Raw genomic sequence first — 18,032 nt, 5'->3', positions numbered from 1 at the left:
GCCTAGCAAACACATCCCCATCCACACCAAAGCCCAACGTGTCTGGCCCTGCTCATCAGGGGCTCGGGCCTGGTAAAGGAACAACTTTTTCTCTCCCTGAACGTTCCCTGATGAATTCAGCCCTGGTGAACGAAGCCCTCTGCTTATCCACAGAACAGGTGGAAAGGCAGCAGTAATGCCAGCTCCCCAGGCTCCTGGCTTCTGCTTTGCAGTGTCTCTCTCTAAGCATGAGAGGGTGGTCTGGTCTCCATGGCCCATTCAGTCCTTGACTTCGCTGCAGAGATTCTCCACAAGGATGGTGCCAGTTATGTTCGTCACCTTTGTGATCTGGACACCTGGCCTCAGACCCACCAACCCTCCCCACCAGCCATCGGGTGGTAACAGCTTCTGGTTGCTACCACCCTGGGCTGGGTTGGAAGTGGTGACTGTAGTGAACAATCTCCTTGGGCCATCTCCTGAGCAGCCAATCCAGTTGTCCGGGGCATCATTTATAAAGAGGTACTACCGTGCTACACAGAACCTTGTACCCCTAATGTTTGTCTACACTGCAGCTGGAAACCAGCCTCCCGAGGGCCTCGCTCTAGCTATGCTCAAGCTAGTGTGCTAAAAATAGCAGTGTGGGCTACAAAGTCGACCCAGTCCCCTGGTGTGAGCTCAGATGGCTTGTCCGCCAGAGCCGTAACATCCACATTGCTATTATTAGTGCGCTAGCTCAAACCTAGCTAGTGTAAGTGTCTACCCAGGCTGGGGCACTCCCTCCCACCTGCAGTGTAGCAGACCCGTGGTTGCATCAGCACTGTGCACAGACCACTGTTCTGCATTGGCAGCAGTGTGTGGCAGGGGAGGCAGCATCTCCCCTTTCCCATTTCCGGCCAGCGCATGCAGATGGGGATTAACCCATGGACCAAACTACCAAGGGCAGTGGTGGATCCTCCATCACTTGGAGTCTTCAGATCAGGACTGGACGCCTGGCTGGAAGAGATGCAACTGATCAGGCTCAGTATCAAGGTGATGGTAAAACTTAGCGGCCTGTGTTATACAGGAGCTCAGACTAGATGATAATGGTCCCTTTTGGCCTTAAACTCTGTGAAACCATCTCTCCTTTTCCTCTGCACTAAAGGATTCACAGCTCCCTCACAAAAGTGCTTTCAGGTCTGTTTTGCGCATATTGCATTTGCTGAGAGGGCATCAGAGCCAGAGAGAGCACAATCCATTAGCCACTGTGCACTAAATCCCAGGTTTTAAACTGACATGTCTAAAAATACCCAGGATGTGAAAGCAGATACAGCATCATAATTAAAAACAGCATGTCTATTGTACTGCACAAAAATGTGAGAGATTCCTGCTCTAATAGCTACTATCACCTTCATAAGAGGTGGGAACAAGCCAGCTCTGGCAAAAGTATGAGCCACCCCAATGGCCTGGTCCATATCATGTCACTAAGTTGTATGGATCCAGGGACGGGGTTGTCAGTGTAGCATGGCAAGCTTCTGCACTGGGTATTGCTCCTTTGTGCCTAGGTTAAGCAGATTTACTTCCATAAAGAGAGTTTTAGACTGACTTGAGGCCAAACACTAACGTGGAGCTAAGCATTCGGGATCAGCAAAACTGGTGTTTTTCCACCTCCTGGCAAAGGGAGTGTGAGGCTCTGCAGAGATTCTCAGTCCCAGCTTACCCGGGCTCTGGTAGGAAGTCCTTATCTCTAAAAGGAGTTTCCTGTTATTGACTTTGAACACTAATACTGCAGGGGCAAGCTGGCTGCTGACTGAAACTTTTTTACTGTGAAATAAAGAATTTTCCACATTTCTGGAAAGATGAGAGGGTTGTTAAGGTTTGTGAAAATCCCTGAAACTGACTTTAACTACAGTCCAATTAGGTATGAAGGGTCTGGTTTTTATACAAAATGCATGCATCACTGCATTTGTAGTTTGTGTATGCAGTTACCACAATTGCATGCATAAATTACCATGCTTACCCAATCACACATGCAGTCCCCTGATTTGCACACACAAACCAGCCAATGATAGTGACAGTGAAATTCTACTTTGGAAAACATCCAATCAAGAAGCCCATATGGGAACAAAAGAGGAATGGAAGGCAGGCACTATAACCATAATCTGAAAGTCGAGGACCAGTTGAGTGTCTGTGTCTGACTGTGTACTTCATTATCCAGCTTTTGGGTCAGACATAAAAGCCTGGTCCAGATCACTTGTGATCACTAACGATCCCATCACACTTTCCCAAGAGCAGAAAGTAGCTCTGGACTCCTGGCCAAATTCCACACTGGCTAGTTATGTTCTCCCAACTTTGTAGTTTCAAGTGGACAAGACAGATGGAACGTGGTGTTGAGTGAAGAGACTTCTGGGTATTTATTGTTTGTGAAGCAAGCTGGGATTTATGGAGACGAGAGGTGCTATAGAAATGTAAGCTATTACCTGTAATTTATTACTGTTTTGCCAATATTAAAAAATTTAAATTTAAAAAATAATAAATTTGGGGGTGGGGGAGGGAATTGGCCTTGTGTTTTGAGCCTATAGGGGGCACTTACGTCACATTTCAAGCTTTACTCCAAAACATCTAAGGCTAGAAGATTACTTTGAAAAAGGAAAGTCTAGGTTCTCACCTAACCACCTGGCTCAAGGATGTGGGGTTTTAGGTACAGTGTCAAATATGGGGATACTCACGATCAACTCCTGAGAGTTGGCAACACTGTAAAGTGGGGCATTTTCAGAAGGGCTGGAGCCAGGTCTCTGTCAGTTGCAAATTGAACTCTCATTTTTGCACCAGCAAAGTGAATTGCGTAATCAAATGAGCCTACTTTGCTCCTTTAAGTCCCTGATATATGCCTTCTACCCAGCATTGAGGATTACTCAGACTTGCACTGCAGTTCAGCTAAAATACATACACATTTTGTGGGCACAAATTACTCTATCTAAAGAAAGACCACCCATTTAAAATAATCGCCTGCATTAACAGTGGTTGGGCTAAACTGTGAAGTTAACACCTCCTTGTGGTGAATGTGTCAGCGGGAGGGTGGAGCTGTCACCTTTACCGCTGCTCTTTGGATGGAGTGCAGGCACTCAGTGGGGAAACTGGGCAGATGTCACTAGTGCTGTATATATATATATATACACTCACTAGACTGCACTGAGAGCAACTGGGTGGTGATGTTCAAAACAAAGATTCTGCAGAAAACATCAATGGCAGAAGGATCCTCACATGGAGAGATTCACCTACTTGTTCATTTAATAGGGACTGCTGGAAAATAGGGATTTTTCCCCCACAGAAACTTTAGACTGTCAAAAAAAATTTTAAAACTGAGGTTTGAGAACTGAAAAGTTTTGGGCAAACCCCAAAATATTTTGGGGGTTGGCTGACAATTTGGGGGGTTAGGGTTTTTGATTTACTGATTTAAAAAAATCAAAAATGTTCAAAGAAAGCATACACTTCCTGTGAAAATGTCCATTTAGTCAACCCCCCCAATTTTCCATTAAAATAAACAATGGAAAATTTGTGAGCACATCTACTGGTTATAGGTTTGGGTACAGACACCGTCTGGCACGGTGGATCCCTGATCTCAACTGGAGTCTCTAGATGCTACTGTAATGCAAATAATCCAGAACACTTGGTATTTCCATAGCACCCTCATCTGGGGATCTCAAAGCCCTTAACTAAAAGTAATGAGCCGCTCAGCATCCCAGTGAGATAGGCAAGCCTCTGTCATCATTAGGCCTGTTTTTCTACAAGATGAAACTGGGGCACAGAGAAATGGAGTGACTTACCATAACACAGCACGTCCGTGGTGGAAGTGTGACTAGGACTAGACTCTTAGCTCATGATATCAATAGTCATGTGATGGAGTCTAAGGGACTGCTGTCTTGAAGAGCCGAGTTCGAAACAGGGTCTTGCAAGCAATTGTTGCCATGTCAGAGAGGTGAAGGAGACCTTGCATACAGCGGCCAGTTCCTCTCTCCTTGCAACACTAAAGGCAGTGGACAGAAGCTCAGCAGATGTGGCTTCAATTCCCAGCTCTACCATTGACCTGCTGGGTGACCTTATGCAAGTCACTTCCCCTCCCTGTGCCTCAGTTTCCCTCCCCCTAAAATGTGGGCAAAGATACTGACCTGCTGTGTAAAGCACAGTGAGACCTGCTGATGAAAAGAGCTAGGAGTTATTATTGTTATAATGAAATAGCAACCTAAAAAGGCACAAAGTGAACCCACAGCATCTAGAAATGGCCATGGGAAGGCAGGGACCCCTCCTGCTCGCCTCCTCCCCCCGCTGGAAGGAAGGAGAATGTCAAGGACAGGGAAGGACAAAGCGAGGCTTCACTATGTCTCATTTTCCATGGGGGTATGGTTTTGTATGTAACGTTCCAAGCCTGCAACTGAGACACCTGTGGCAGCTTCTAGGAATTAAATGGCAAGCTCGAGTGAAACACCGAGGTATTGAGAAGAGCTGGCATGCCCAGTGTTGAGGCACTTAAAGCAGCTGCGCAGCAGAGATGGACAGGTCATGTTGTCCATATGCCGAATCATCGGCTCCCAATGATTCTCCTCTATGGTGAGCTCAAGGAAGGGAAACACCATAGAGGAGGGCAAAAGCTGCACCACAAGGAAGTTTTGAAAAGGAACTTGAAGAAAGCAAATATTAACAGAGAACTGGGAAGAAGTTGCCAGACAAAGATGTAAATGGAGAACTGTAGTGTGTGATTCTATGCAGGCAGTTGACGCGCACAGAGAGGGAGCGTATCAACAGCACCATCTTCACCAGCATAATATCAAGCAGCTCTCCAATTTCTCCTGCCTAAACTGTCACAGAGGCTTTATTTCAAACGTTGGATCACTGCTCATTGCCAAGATAACACGTGCTAAATTTCCCTCCTCCACAGTCATTGTCGAGACGGACAGCCAAAGATGTTTTTAAGGCAAAGAACCTCCCCCCACAGCTATAACTTGGGCCAAAGGGCTGAGAATCACAGCTCCCTGATAGGCACAATGGAGGAGATGGACAAAGCACCAGTAAAATCGAGTCCCTGATTCAGCAAAGCACTGAAGTATGGGAAGTCAGTGGTGGGACTTAAGCACCTGATTAAAGTTAGGCATGTCTGTAAGTGTGCTGCTGAAAGGGATCGTGCATTCTTACTACTTTGTTTGCTTGATCAGAGGGCTCATTTACACTATAGATCCTTGGCCAGTATAGCTATGTTTGCATAGCTATATCACCATCCTGAACAAGATTAGCTGTGCCAATAAAAGCACTGTTTTTTCAGCACAGTTGCATCTACACTATGAAGGTTTGTCTGCACTGCTATGTCAGCAAGGGGGATGATTTTTTTCACACTCCTAGCTGACAAAGCTATGCCAGTGAGCCTTTGTAGTCTAGACCAGGTCAGATTCCAAATGAGTTCACACTAGGTAAAATGTAAATACAAATTACAAAGTCTCCGAACCTTCCTGACCCCTACCTGGGCATCTAGTTCTGCTCTGAAGCATGAAGACATTTCATCAGTGGGTCAGAAATTGTACAACGAGCAGGTACATTGAGCCACTCTTAGGCCTGGTCAACCCTTGAAAGTTGTACCAGTATAACGATGTCAATTAGGGATGTGATTTTTTACTGCAATAGTTATACCATTAAAAGCCCTAGTTTGGACACAATTACACCAGTATAGAGGTGCCTTATATTGGTATAGCTTACTTCCCTCCCCATACAGGAATAAGCAATACCTATATAAGCACTTTTGTGCCAGTATAATTGTCCACACTATGGGGATTGTACCACTAACTATAGAGTACAACTTGTGTGTGTACACAAGTCCTCAGAGACAGGATCTGTCAAATCTGTCTGTGTATTTATACCAGGAGCCAGTTAAGACAAGTGGGGGACAGTTTTACTTTTTTATTTAAAAAAAAAAAAGCAAAAAAGCAAGGTGAGACACAGGGAGAGGAAAAGAAAGAGGGGGAAGAATAAATAAAAATGGAAAGGCTAGATGGAAAACAAAGAAAGTGTTGGAGGGAGAGAATGAGAGTGTGAGATGAGCGAGAAAGAAAAATAAATGAAACAAGGAAAGAGGAAACAAGTAACAAACATTTTCAGCTGATTTAAGTTTAATGATTGTATGAGAGTCTCTGCACTCATTGAGACTTCCCAGCCGGGTGTTATGTAAATCCACATTCTAACCTTGTTTCCATACATATGCAGCACATGGACCCCTTGCCAAGAAATCCTGCTGTCAGGTCTTTAAACGTCACAATTCATTCTTATATCTCTAGGGTCTGCAGTATGGATTGTTGGGGTGAACATCACTCTCGAACCACCTGTTTGATACTGTGCACATGGAGTTTTCCCACACAGCCTTTTTAACTAATCTTGCCTCAAATCCTCTTGAATAGCAGAAGACAGAGAAAGGAATTTGGGAATGATGCTAAAACTCCCTGACTTCTGTATAAAAATACCCCAAGGGTACACTCCAGAAATCCCATTTAGCTTAGCTTGCTCTTTATAGGATTAACTATTTCTTTGCATCATCACACATGTGTAGAAGTGTCAAAAGTATATAGATTACCGTCTCTACTAAGATCACTTGGAGCAGCTAGTCTGGATTCTCCAAGTAGCTCAAAACATGTTCTATTCCAGTAGCATAAAACAAAACAGGCTGTGACAAAATTATAAGCTGCTTTCAACTTGCCTATCCCAATACAGTCACAAATTCAAGTCATTGGAGTCTGTTGAACATGCAGAGGAGAACATGCCAAAGGCAGGGCATTGGACTGGCAAACCACATAGAAGAGAATCCAGAGTATCTGTATCAGGGTTTGCTACTTACCACTGGCATGCATCCTCAGGGCTCTTCTGGGGATAAGCCCACCACTGGTCAGATGCCCCTTTCCGCAGTCGCTCAGCCACTTGTCTCAATCTCACCCTCCAGGACTCAGGGCCGTCTTCTTCCTTGTGACTTGGCCCTCCAGCCGGCTCACTTTAGTTCTCCTCTTCCAGGGGTCTGTCAATGTCTCTCTGCACAGGCTCCAGGCAGACTTCTGTTCTACATTCAAGGCTGTTCCACTTGCCCAGCAGCTGCTGATAGGGGAAACCAGGGCTGCCCTGCCCCCTACTCTGGGTTCCAGCCCAGGGACCCTGTGCTCCACAGCTATGGTTTACTTACTCCCAGACCTGGTCACTGCTTCCCTGGGCTTGGGCTTGGGCTTGGGCTTGGGCTTGGGCTTGGGCTTGTCTGTCTCTGGCACCTCTGGGTTTACCACCAAGTTTCCTCCATTTCCTGTGGCTACTTCCTAGACCTGTATTCTCCTCTCTACCATACCTCCCTCCAGTAAGGGAGTAACTGCAGACAGTTTTCCATCTTCACTGCTCAGCTTCTTAGCTTTATAGAAACTCTGCATGTTCCTGCCCAGGTAAGTTTTATCCTTAATTAAGCATTATTGAACCCTGACTCCCTCCAGGTGCAACCTATGCTGTTAATTGACCCATCCAGCCTATCTTAACCCCTTCAGGACTGGTGTCGGGTGACCACCCTATCATAGTATCCAACATCTGTTACAAGTCTAAATTATACCTCCCTTCTCATAAAGGCTCAGTGCTTGCCCTGTTCTTTTACCATCTTGAGGGCTTCTCCTACAAACCCTTAACTTGACTCCATCAATACACCTTCTGGAGCTGATTCTGCAAACATGCACGTGAGTTTCGTGGAATAAGCCCATGTTTAAAGCTGAGTAAGCATTTGTATTTGCAGGATCAGTCTCTTTCATGGCATCATTTTCCCATGCTCCGGGAAGGAGATTCAACTGACAGCAACATTGCTATGCCCAGGGTATTTTATGGTCTGTCAGGTTTTTCTTCAAAAGGGGTATCCCATTCCTGACAAAATCAGCTTAAGTCTGATGTCCTCTTATGCTTTCAAAATTCAGTTACAAGAGTATCTAACTCTGACCAGAAAGTGTGAAATGAATTAATACTGATTCTGATACTAATAATATCAGCAGTTGGATCCATTAGGAACTCCCTTCCAGTGATTTTCAATAATAATAATGATAATAATTAATAATGAATAATGGCTTATATAGCCCTTTATATCTCTGAAGTGCTTTACCACCACAGCACCAAATTATTCCCTAGTTTATTCCATTAAAGTCAGTGGCGTTATAAAGGCATGAATTTGACCCTTTACTTCATTTGACCCTTTATTTCATTAACCTTTACTACACCCCCCTCAGGACGGCAAGTGTTAAGCAGTGATGGTCAAATAGAAGAGAATACTATTTGTGAATAAATTATTCGCCGAGTGACAGAAAAAATCCTGGATGATTTTATTAGCTGAATATTGCTTGAGCGTTCTCAATGCTGGTTGAATAGTAAGAAAAAAACGTGCCCACAAACCATTTATGGGATAATTGACAGGGAAAATTTATAAGTGTATGACAGACGGTGCCTGGGGCTCCCCTGACAGGGGTAGGGGGTATTGGTATATCTCCCATCCTGTGCAGTCCCCAAAGTGTTGTGCTTTGCCTCTGGCTGCCTATCACGCCACTGTTTGAGAGTTTCCCCTGTGCAGTGGGGCCCAGCAACCCACCCGTGCTGAGCAGGAGGACATCCTGAAGCCCCTCTGGGTGTGCAGGGCTGCATCCCTTCTGATGGGCTTTGGGAATGAGTCTCTCTCCTCTATTGTCCCGCCCTGCTCTGAGGCCTCTTCTGGGCTTTTAACCCCCACCTCCTGCAAGGATGTGTGCAGCATGCAGGATGGGGAGGGGCCTGTCTGGCCCCTGAGGAAGCTGTGGGATCCCCCTCTGGTGGGAGGGGCTAGTACACCCTCTCACAAAGTGATTTGTGAGTATTGTTGAGCCAGCTCTAGTATTTGGTGTCATCAGATTTATGGATCAGAATTTATCAATGTGTGGGCCTTCCCATCCAGGACAGATGAATGTCCCTAGGTGCCAGTACACAAAGGACCTGCCCTAATCGGTGTATTGGTTTTAAGGTGAGATGGAGTCAGCAGAGCATTTTATAATGATGAGAAGTGATCAAGACTTTTGCTACAGCAATGCCTGCCTGTCCATTAAAGCTTCTGGACCAGATTCTCTGCTCCTATTCTAGCTTCTTTGTGCTGTTCAGATATTACAGTGGGCATGATGCAGAATCTCAAAGAAGGAATCCATTGGTTGATATTAAAATTACTTTGAAAGCTAAAGCCATCATGTGCAACAACAGTGCAATTCATGAGGAAAACTACAATTAATGGTCACAGAACTCCTTACTTTTTAAAATGAAAAACATCTCCACTTAATAGCTAGAGTGAACATTGTTCCTTAATATTGTGCATTAATAGACTCACTTCTTCCACTGCTGATGACTGTAGTTCTAGAAAATTTATTGTTGCTATAAAATGTCTCTCTCTCTCTCTCTCTCTCTCTTTCTCCTTTTTGCTAATTGACAAAGAGGCCCAGTAATTAAAGGACAATAAAAGTTTTCTAGTAATTAGTTTTTGTTGTTTGGTTACAGGCCATCAATTGTTCTTTAATAATACCGATCGTTAACATTCAGTAGTTAGGAGACTCTCAGAGGATTCGGGGCACAACCACTTACAAACAGTACACATTCCATTCCCATGAGAGCATTTTGCACTCAGAAGGATATTAACCCTCTCCTACTGTAACATACTTGTACAATGGCTTTATGTTTCTGGATAAACATCTCATACAACTAATAACTAGAAAGTAGCAATTAGGGTAGCATAGTTAGCCATACCTGAAGAAGCAGGAGGCAAGTGGGCAAAGCTGAATGATTTGTTCACCTCTGTGGCACAAATTCTCTTGAGATTTGCACGCCATGATAAAACACTTTGACAGAAAATATTCCTTTTGGACCTAATCCTGCAGTGCTTCCCTGGCAAAACTCCCAGTGACATCAGTAGGAATTTTGCTTTAATGAGGGCAGCAGGATCGGGCACATACCAGTTTTAAGAGGGCAGAAAATCTCAGAAAGTTGACATGCTAGCTGATAAAGTTACAATTAGCTAGCAAAAATCCTGCTTTTTCTGTGCAAGGGTTTATGTTCACTAAGTTTGCAGGATTTGGTATCCAAGTGGAGGTGGATTGAGTAAGCAATGGCATTCCCATATTTGCCTTTTACTAGATCCAACTGAAGTCAGTGGCCAAATTCCCCTTTGCTTTAGTGTGAACAGGAGTGGACCCCCACTGACTGTGTCTCCAAGAGATATTTCCTTAGTGCAAAGGACAAAGTACTTAGTAGAGAAACAAGGAATTCAGATGGGTTTCTCCCAGGCAAAGCTTTTCACAGACAGTCAAACTGTTGAGATGGCTTAAGAAATGAACACACCTCAGTGTTTGGAGACATTACCTTGAATGGAATCAAGCTCTTTTTGGTTATGCTGATGATTTGTATTCAGGATCACAGCATTGCCATCTCATGCAATTTTACTGAGTCTCTGAATACTTGGTGCTCTTCTGAAAGCCCCAGTTTCCGGCAGCAATCTCAGCTCTTATTGTGCAAGGGCTGCTATCTAGACAATGGTGATCAATTGTTCTCCATGTCCACTGAATATAGGACAAGAAGTAAATCATCTTAAACAGCAGCTAAGAAAATTCATGTTAGTATGATGGGGTATATAAAGCCCACACTGGGATAGAAGGGGTTAAGGAGCAATTCTGGGCCCAGGTGGCCCCACCCCACGGCACCTGCAAAGACTGCTCCAGCTGAAGGAGGAGCTTAAAGGAAAGCCGGATAGCTTAGAAGGGGCAGACAGGATAGAACAGACCTGTCTTGGGAGTTCTTCACTCCATCATCCGGGGGATCGTTTGGGAGGCTTTCTGATCATGGTCTGCACTGCATGGTGAAAAGTAGCAAGTGGCCAACCCCAAAGCACTCCTGGGTGGTTGCTATCACTGCCTTGTGTATGGCCCTGGGTCAGAGCCTAGTGGAGAGGGAGGGCCTGGCTCCCCTAACAACCACCTTCCTGTGAAATGGGCACAAACCCCTTCATGCCCTGAAGATGTGGGAAGTGGGGGGATAGAGACATTGTAAGCCCTGTAGCAAGGATGCACAGCCCACAGGGGGCTGGACATGGGATGAAGCTTCTTTTCCTTTGTAGATGTTGGACTTCTATATTGTATTGGACTCTGTTACCCCAGAAGGGGTCAAACTAGACAAGTGAATTGTCTGGAGGGTTGAGTTACTGCCTATAAAGATAGTTAAGCTTCCAAGGGTGACTGTGGAATCCCCATCATTGGAGGTTTTTAAGAACAAGGTGGACAAACATGTATCAGGGATGGTCTAGGGCTACTTGGCCCTGCCTTAGCACAGGGTGCTGGACTAGATGACCTCTCAAGCTCCCTTCCCACCCTGAACCAAGAGCTTTTTGCTCAGTGTTGATGAATTTAAAATTTTGTTTTCATTTTCTCCTGCTTTTCTTTGCAATGGTTTTGAGATTAAGAAGCAGCGCTAAAGGGCAGTTCTCATGGGGTTTCTGGCTTGCCTGGAACCAGGGAGTGCTGAAATCTTGAGAAATCCTGTTCTCCTATGATTTTCTCATGAGATTTGCAGCTGGGTTTCCAAAACCAAAGGCCCTGGTTCCACTGCAGCTTTTAACCAAGTTTGTAAATGTTTTTTTACCAGGGTTCTGAACATGCTTGGTGTCCATAAACAACTTAGCTAAAACACAGCAGCTGTGTCATGTCTGCCAGAGGCCCAGTCTGGTGCATGGCTAGCTTCCTGGAACCAGTGATGTCCAGTTGTTTTGCCTTATGAACCGCTCTCTGTAACTCTTTTTGTGTAATGAGTTTGTCCAGTCCCTCTTCTTCCCAGCTCTCTGTGCAGTAGGATATCCCAGAATGTAGTATCCACCAAAAATGTAGTGTTAGCCAACCCCAAACTATTTGTAAATTTGTCATGAGTTCACCAAATAAATTTGGTCAGAAAATTTTTGTGGGTGCAGAGGGGCTATAATGTATGTTACTGACCTCCTTTGTAAAGCAGTTTGAGATCTACTAATGAAAAGCACTGTACAAATATTAAGTATTATTACTACGAGTCACAAAATAGCAGCAATGGCACTTACAAATTTTAGCTGCTCCATACTTTATAACTTCTAGCCCAGGGGTTAGGGCATTTTCCTGGGATGCAGGAAACTCAGGTTTAACTGGCACCTCAAGAGCAGGAATTTGAGCGCAGGTGTCCCCTTTCCCAGGTTAGCATCATGACCATCAGCACAGAGGCTATTCTGTTGGCAAGGTCTTCTCAGTTTCTCTTTGTATAAATAAATATTCAGTGGAGCAAGGCCTTGGGGCTCCTTCTTCCTGGGTGAGTGCCCTAACCGTAAGGCTATAGAGTCTGTCTCTTTCTTTGGCCCAATGTCTATTCAAGTATTTTATACAAAATGAAACAGCTTCAACAGGAGAAATGCAGGGCCCCACCCCAGAATAGTTTATAAACCCTCCTGCTGCTGCTGCAGTGGAATGCTAAACTGTATTATACTGTACAGCCAATAGGTGGTGCTGTGGGTAAAAACCTTATTTAAGCTCACCTCAGCCATACCTGGCAGTGCAGAAAAGGATTTTAGTCTGAACACATTTGCTGTGTATAAGAAAGCACTGTATTCAGTCCATATCTGGTGCAGGAACGTGACATGTAGTGTCAGAAGTAAACTAGTGTCAGAGGAGAACAGAAACAGAAGGAATATAGCAACAAAGATTGAAAACAGAAGGTACAAAGGTTGCAGGATCTCATCAATACGCCACTCTTCAGGTCCCAGAACTTCAGCTTTGACAAACCATCACAGTGGACAGATTGGAAGCTGTATTTTAGAAGATTTTGCATTGGAAACAAGCTCTGAAAAAGAACTGGAGATATACAGATATCTTCTTTAATTTATGCTATTGGAAAGCAAGCAAAGAATATCTTCAAATCCTTTTACTTTCCTGAAGACAGTCACAAAGATGACTAGGAAAGGGTTCTGGCTATGTTTGATGCATACTTTCTACCTCAGAGCAATGTGGTTTATGAAAGATCATGTTTTCATGAAAAAATCCAAGAACCAGGGGAAAATGTTGAATGTTTTACTGGCGTTCTGCATAGATTGGCAGAAAACTGATTTTGGGGAATGCAAAATATGAAATATCAGACAAGCTGGTTATTGGGTTAATAGATAAAAATGTTTCACAGCAGCTACAGCTGAAGACAAAATTAACCGTTACCACAGCTGTACAAAAAGCAAAGCAGTCTAAACTAGTCAAACAGCAGAACAAAAAGCAGGAGCAACTTGAAAAACCTGAAGCTTGCTTAGAAGGTATAAACAGACACCTGAGTGCAAAAACATCATTAATATAAAACCCCTGAGACAAGGAGAGAGAACTCCCAGGCTAAGAGAGAGAATTTCCAGCCTATATGCACTAAGCATGGAAAAAGTCATATCCCAAGAGATGATCCAGCCAGAGGCGTGCAATGTAATAAATGCATGCAATATGGGCATTTTGCAGCAATTTGCCAGACCAAACCAGTCAGGGAGTTGACTTGTATTACAGACAATCAAGAGCCATTGTTTCTGGAATCTATCACTTGCAATCACACAGAGCCTGCCTGGAGTGTGAAACTGAATATTCATGGCAAGACTATTGACTTTAAAACTGATACAGCAGCAGACATCACAGTCATCTCAGAAGGGACTTACAATCACCTTCAAGTCTTCTGTGAAGGGGTTCACTCACCGCTAGGGGCGCCTCCTTGTGGCCATGTCTGGGGATTAGCTCCACTCAGGTCTGATGCCATCTTCCTTGCACCATAGCCCCTCTGTCTCCATGACTCAGAGTGCTCCCTCTTTGTGACTCAGCCCTCCAGGCAGGTCACTGTAGTCCTCCTGGGGTAAGAAAGTCTCTCTGGACTTTTCTGTCTGGTTGGCATCTTCAGTGCTCTTGTACCACTTCCCAGTGGCTGGTAGGGGAACCCAGACCCACCCTCTACACTGGTTTCCAGCCCAGGGACCCTATAACAAGCAGCCAAGGTCTGCACAGCCCTTTGCTGCTGTTGCCCTGGGCTTTCTTCCTACCAAGTCCTCTCAGGTTTCCTTTCCCCACAACTCCTGTGAGGTTGACCCTTCAACTAGGTCTAGAACCCCTTCTTGGTTTTCACCTCCCCTCCTCTCTGCTCCCATAGAGTTACTACAGACCAACAGCCTTCTCAGACACAGCCATGACAGGCCTAGTGAGAAAGGTGGAAGAACTCAATGGAATATTTGGTGATATTGGTCTTGTGAAAGGAGATCCAGTACAAATAACTTGACAAGGCAAAGCTGAACCATAGAGTGTGATACACCTTGCAGGAATCCTATCCCATTACGTCATCAAGTGGAAACTGAGTTAAAGAGAATGGAGCGGAATGACATAACTGAGAAAATCTCTGAACCAACAGCATGGTGTGCCTCAGTGGTACAATCTATAAAGAAAAATAGGAAAATGCAAATCTGTGTGGATCTTCAAAGACAATGAAGCAGTTGGGAGAGTAAAATATATCTTCCCTACACTGGATGACTTGCTCTCCAAAGTTAAAAGAGCTACCATGTCCTCCAAGCTGGATGTCTACAGCAGATTCTGGCAAATTCCTTTAGCCAAAGACAGTGTAAAACTAACTATATTTATCACATCCTTTCAGAGATTTTTCTCTCAAAGATGACCTTTTGGGATTACCAGTGCACCTGAACTTTTCCAAAGAAAGATGGCAGAACTGTTAACAAACACAAATGGAGTTGTAGTTTTCATGGATGATATTGTGATATATGGATCTTCAACTGAAGAACACAACAAAACTCTCAATGAAGTCCTAAGCCTAATCAGTCAGTCCAGACTGAAGCTAAACAAGGGAAAGTGTGTTTTCCAACTACCCCAAATCGAGTTATTGGGACAGAGAATAAACAGAAGTGGAATCAGTCCTTGTCCTAAGAAAGTAAAAGCAATTCAGAATTGAATGCTCCAAGCACTGAATGGATCAAGCACTGCTGAAATGCCGACATCTATTGCTATGGTTAATGCTATTTAACCCAACTGATAAATATGTTCCTGGAGAAAATCTGGGAGTAGTAGACCCTCTGTCATGGAGCCAAGCATCACACTCAACTATGATGATGACATAAAGGCGTAAGTGGATTCTGTGGACACATACAGACCACTGTTAGAAAAAAGACTAAACCAGCTACAAAAAGCAACCTTGACAGACAAGCAACTTCAGGATGCTCTAAGTTCCATTGGAGCAGCTGGCCCAAGTATCTAAAGAACACTAAGAAATTGATGGGACTACTTTACAGTGTGTGGGCAATGAAGGAAGTCAAACAGACTCATGATTAAAAACAATTTCAAATTCCAATTGTAATGGGAATGTAAAATGCAAAAACAATGGTAATTCCAAATGAAATGAGAGGAGAAATCCTAAACCTCATCCATGAAGGACACCAAGGATTAACTAATTGCCATGAATGGGCCAACCAGTCAGAATGGTGGCTGGGCATCATGAAGGAAATAAAGAATAAAGTATCTGCATGTGAACATTGCAGAACAGACATGCCTATCACAAAGAATCTTTAACAACACCAGTTCTACCAGATAGACCTTGGAAGAGAGCAGCTGCAGGTTTATGCGAATTCAGAGGATATTATTACCTGGTTATCGTGGGCTATTTTTCTAGGTATATAGAAATAATGTACTTGAAAGACATAGCATGTTGCAGTGTTATCAAGAAACTGAAGTGCACTTTTGCTATTTTCATATTCCAGAAAAACTAGAGATGGACAACAGACCACAATTTGCTGCAGCAGAATTGAAGTCATTCCAAATGAAATATGATGATGATCATATTACTAGCAACCCACATTGCTCACAAGCAAATGGAGAGACTGAGAGAACTGTATTGACTGCCAAGAAAATCCTATAGCAGGAAGATCCATTCCCCACTCTTCTGAATTACAGATCAACATCAGTAGCAGCTACCGGATAAAATCCCGAACAAATCCTGCTGGGAAGACAACTCAGAACTACTGTTTCAACTTTGGACAAGGATCTGTCTCCAAAGTAGCCAGCCATAAAGAGAGTAGCCAAATAGGATTTAAACAAAAAAAAGTAAAGATAGTTTATAAACACTTTTATAACTGAGTACACTCAGAGAAAAAACAACGAGAGTCCTGTAGCACTTTAAAGACTAACAAATTTAATTTGTGCAGGCATAAGCTTTCGTGGGCTGTAACCCACTTCGTCAGATGTAAGGAATAGAAATCAGAGAGAAGGTATATATATATATATACATCTAAGGGTAAGAAACAACAATGGGGAAGTTAAGTATGAGCAATATTCACAACCATTGATTAGGAGGTGGGAATGTGTGAACAGTGACAATTACTTCTTGTAATGAGATAACCATTCCAAGTCCCTATTTAGACCCAGTTTAATTGTGTCAAGTTTGCAGATGAGTTCCAGCTCTGCAGTTTCTCTTTGAAGTCTGTTTTTGAAGTTTTTTTTGTAAAAGTATAGCAACTTTCAAGTCAGCTACAGAGTGTCCTGGGAGACTGAAGTGCTCTCTGACTGGTTTATGGATGTTAGTATTTTTTATGTCTGATTTGTGTCCATTTATTCTTTTGTGTAGTGACAGTCCAGTTTGACCAATGTACATGGCAGAGGGGCATTGCTGGCACATGATGGCATATATTACATTAGTAGATGTGCAGGTGAATGAGCTCCTTATAGTGTGGCTGATGTGGTTAGGACCTGTGATGGTGTCACTAGAGTTGATGTGTGGGCAGAGCTGGCAACGGGGTTTATTGCAGGGGTATGTTCCTGGGTTAGTGTTCTTCTTGTATGGTATATGGTTGCTGGTGAATATTTGCTTCAGGTTGAGGGGCTATCTGTAAGCAAGGATAGGTCTGCCTCCCACGGCTTGAGCAAGTGAGGGATCATCTGCTAAGATAGGTTGTAGATCCTTAATGATGTGCTGGAGAGATTTTAGTGGGGGGCTGTAGGTGATGGCCAATGGTGTTCTGTAGTTTTCTTTGTTGAGTTTGTCCTGTAGTAGGTGGCTTCTGGGTACCCATCTGGCTCTGTCAATTTGTTTCTTCACCTCTCCAGTTGGGTATTTTAGTTTTAAGAATGTTTTATGGAGATCCTGTAGGTGTTTGTCTCTGTCTGAGGGATCGGAGTAAATCCGGTTGTATCTTAAAGCTTGGCTATAGACAATGGATCGTGTAATGTGTCCAGGGTGGAAGCTGGAGGCATGAAGATATGTACTGCGGTCAGATGGTTTTCGGTATAGGGTGGTATTAATGTGACCATCCTTTATTTGTATTGTAGTGTCCAGGAAGTGGATTTCTTGTGTGGACTGGTCCAGGCTGAGGTTGATGGTAGGGTGGAAATTATTGAAATCCTGGTGGAATTCTTTGAGGGACTCTTTCCTGTGGGTCCAGATGATGAAAATGTCATCAATGTAGCGTAGGTAAAGGAGAGGTGCTTGGGGACGAGTGTTGAGGAAGTGTTGTTCTAAGTCAGCCATAAAAATGTTGGCATGCTGTGTGGCTATATGGGTGTCTAGAAGGTATAGACTGGCTCCAAATCTGAAGTAGTTGATCTAGAACCTGGTGATTATGCTCTTGCCAAACTGGATGAAGAAAAAGAATGGACAACTCCAGCTGTCATAAATAAAAAGAATTCAGCACCCAGATCATATGTGGTCGAGACTGACAGTGGAGAATTCATCAACATTTACAGTTTGTTCCTCAGAAAGAACAATCAACAGAGCAAACTCTACAGATATCAGAGACAGAGCAAGAAGAAGACCCAAGGATTTCAAACTGACCAGTGACGGATGTCACAACTAATGGGCAGCCAGATGCCCAAGCTGTTATGCGTTTGGATTATGTAATTAGAAAACCAGTATGATTCAGAGACATTGAGCAGACATATGTACTAAACTTCAGAGACCGTGTGGTAGTATAAATATTGTAAACGGAGGGTGCTGTGGGTAAAATACCTTAT

Source organism: Emydura macquarii, unplaced genomic scaffold (assembly GCF_026122565.2).
Source record: "Emydura macquarii macquarii isolate MOO-44397 ecotype Brisbane River unplaced genomic scaffold, CSIRO-AGI_Emac_v2 contig_1483, whole genome shotgun sequence".
In the NCBI taxonomy this organism is placed as follows: domain Eukaryota; kingdom Metazoa; phylum Chordata; order Testudines; family Chelidae; genus Emydura; species Emydura macquarii.
The sequence above is the reverse complement of the archived record's forward strand: the minus strand, read 5'-3'. Positions refer to the sequence as shown.